Genomic DNA, 3,200 nt, shown 5'->3' on the forward strand with positions numbered 1-3,200 from the left:
TAACTGAGAGGTTCTGAGGGCTGTTCCCAGCCTAGGGCTACAGAACCTGACACCTCTAAGCAATGTGGAACATTTTTAGCCTCTGCTGGAGGCAAAAACTGAAAGTTAGACAGCACAACCCTAATTCCTGCCCAAATTGCTGGGATGGTTTCTGCCAGGTCCTTGCCCCACAGCCTGGGTGGGAGCTGGGGTGGTGAGGCTGCCTCAACACCCTGGGGGAGGCTGTTTGCAAGGGGAATCTGTGCTACACCTCCTCCCAGCCTTCACAGCCAACACAGGCAAACAAGCAGATCGTGTTGGCGTGGAAAATCCATCCACAGATTTTTTTCAGATGGGAGAGCAGCGACTCCCTTCCTACAGGGGCGTTAGGCAGCCTTTGTGTCTGGTCTTCTGCACACCTCCAAACAGCCATAAAACTCTGCCTTTCTCCCCTGCCATGGACGTTTCAAGCTTCACTGATTAGCTTTGCATTGTATGTAGCTATTAAAGCCAAACATTTACAGTCCTTCCAGTTTTGCAGGATAATTTCAGAAGCAACAGCCCCAAAGAAGTCCTTTTTCTGTAGTTGAATAACCTGATTTGTACAAATATTTTAGCAAAAAATCTGGGCTATTCTGATTTCTATGTGGCTTCCCTCCCTTCCTAAGAATAATTGCACCAAATCCTCCAAGACACAAGATAAACACAGTGGTTTCACTTTACTATAAGAAATGATAGATTTTTCAACACTGCCCCACCAGGTTTCTCATTCGCCTTTGTCTCCAAAAGGTTTTGTTTTCATCATTTTACCACCATATTTATGTAGAAATGCACTGGACATCTGAGGGGATTTCACTGTCTCTTACATTTCCTGTTCTGTAGTTTAATTAGTCATTTCTGAAAAGAACTTTATTTAAAATAAGAGATTTCCCGCTACAAGAGAAAATTAAATAGGTGAGCTTCAGACAGCTTCTGCAGGAGCTTCATTCTTGATGTGTTTCAGGAGAAACAAGGATTTGGTTCAGGAATCAGGTTCAATTATCAACTACATTTCAGCAAAGCAGCAGGCTCAGACTTGGTATGAGTGCAGAGATATCCCTTGGGTATCTCCCAAAGCCCAGCTCTGCTTCTTCCTCCCAGCCAGGAGATGATTCCCTGTCCACACACCTTCATCTGACACCAGAGTGACAAAGTTGTACGGGCAACACTTTGCTCCACATGCATCTTCAGGAAAGGAACAGACCTCCCAGAGATGCTGCTCATATCTCAGGCCCCGTTTCCTCTGCTTGGTGGATGCAGACTGAGCCAATGGAAGAGATGGTTCAACAGGAACTCTGGGACCTCTTGAAGATGGCTGTGGAGGGAGAATGCTGTCCCCATTAAACATTCCCCAGTCAGGGCAGGAAAATGCAGCTTAGTGTCCTCCAAACATAGCCATGCTCTGCTGTAAGGCCAGTGCCTTGTCATTTATCTGATAGCCAAAGGCAGGAAGAACTCTGTCCTTGTTGATACTCCACGTGGCTTTCAAAGGCTTGGCCAGTGCAATTCTGCATCCTCCTTGCCAAATTAAAGAAGAGGAATTTACACACAGAGAAGCAGAAACCTTGGATGAGAAGCAGCAGAAGATTTTGGTCCTGGACTTGTCCACTGGTCCAGATAAGTTCATTTGTCTCTGTTGGCCCTTGTTGTGGGACAAAGTTCTTTCCAGGCACAGTTTTTCTTGTTTCCAGAGATTTAGAAGATTTTCTCCAGCAGTATTTTATTTATCAGTATTTATATTAGGATTTCTCCATCAGTATTTTATTCACTACCAGTAGGCCAGATAATCCCAATGAGCACCTGCCTTTTCCTTGATTTTCTTCTGTTCCTTCACACCTCTGGTTTGAGGCAAAAGGCAATGTCTACATGACAAAACAAAGCAGGCAAGGGAATGATGGCACTGAGGGTGAAATGGTATGGATTTATCACACAGCAAAGCCCAAAACAACCTGGCCTTACCTATCCCATGGCTTGGGAGAAGCCCTCCCTTGCTCTTTGCCAAGGCACATGTTGGCTGGGCCAGAACCACAGCAGCAAGAGCACCGACAGGTTGAGTGGTGCAGGGAGAGAGGTGGAACAAGACACAGCCCCACGACCTCCTCGGTCACACAAGGGAAGAGAGATGAGGACATCACCTAGGCTGAGCACTTTGGCAGTGGTAACATCACCTGGGTGGTTGAAGGTCTCATGGGGAAATGTCACTGCAGCTTTCCAGTACTTACAGGAGCTTGTAAAAAAGAAATAATAACCTTTTAGCACAAGCAGACAGTGACATGACAAGGGGGAACGGTTTTAAACTAAAAGAGACTGGTTTAGATATTAGGAAGAAATTCTTTACTAAGAGGGTGGCAAAGCCTGGAGCTGATTGTCCAGAGAAGCTGAGGCTGCCCCATCCCTGGAAGTGTCCAAGGCCCGCTTGGATGGGGCTTGGAGCACCTTGGAACAGTGGAAGGTGGATGGCACTCAGCAGAATGAGATGGGCTTTAATTTCCTTTCCAACCCAAACCAGTCTGGGATTCCATCATCTGCAACATCTCCTGAATGTCAAGATAAGCTGAAGACAGCTCCACCACAAGTCATGAATAGTCTGAGGTGTTCATCCCTGCCCTGTCCTCTCCTGACCACCCCCAGCCTGGAAGACCCTTTGCAGTCCTGGGCCTCCATCCCTCCATCCCTCCTTCCATCCTTCTCCCACTTCCCACAGTGGGGGATGAAATCTCAGTGCTCCTGAATGCCTGGAGGTACAATGAGCACTGCAGAGCAGTGAATCAGGGTGTTATGTATCCAACCAGCCTGAAATCTCATTTTCTTCCTGGCCAGAATGAGTAGGGCAAAGTAGGGCTGTCACTGCAGTGCCAGCTGCATGCTATGGCCACTTGTCCAGCACCTGCATCAAGATTTGTTTCAGCAGTGCTACACACTGCTTGGTGTGGATGGAACCCAGGTGAGTGGGGAAATTGGTTTTTATGATAATAAATAAATATAATATTAAAAAATCAAAATATAATAATAAGTCATTATTAAAATATAATAAATAATCAAAATATAATAAATAATCAAAATATAGTAATTAATTATAAAATATAATAATAAATAATTATTATAATATGATGTAATGTAATGTAACGTAATATAATACAGTATAATACAGTATAATAATATAATATAATATAATATAATAA

This window comes from Parus major, chromosome 21, assembly GCF_001522545.3.
Source record: "Parus major isolate Abel chromosome 21, Parus_major1.1, whole genome shotgun sequence".
Classification (NCBI taxonomy): domain Eukaryota; kingdom Metazoa; phylum Chordata; class Aves; order Passeriformes; family Paridae; genus Parus; species Parus major.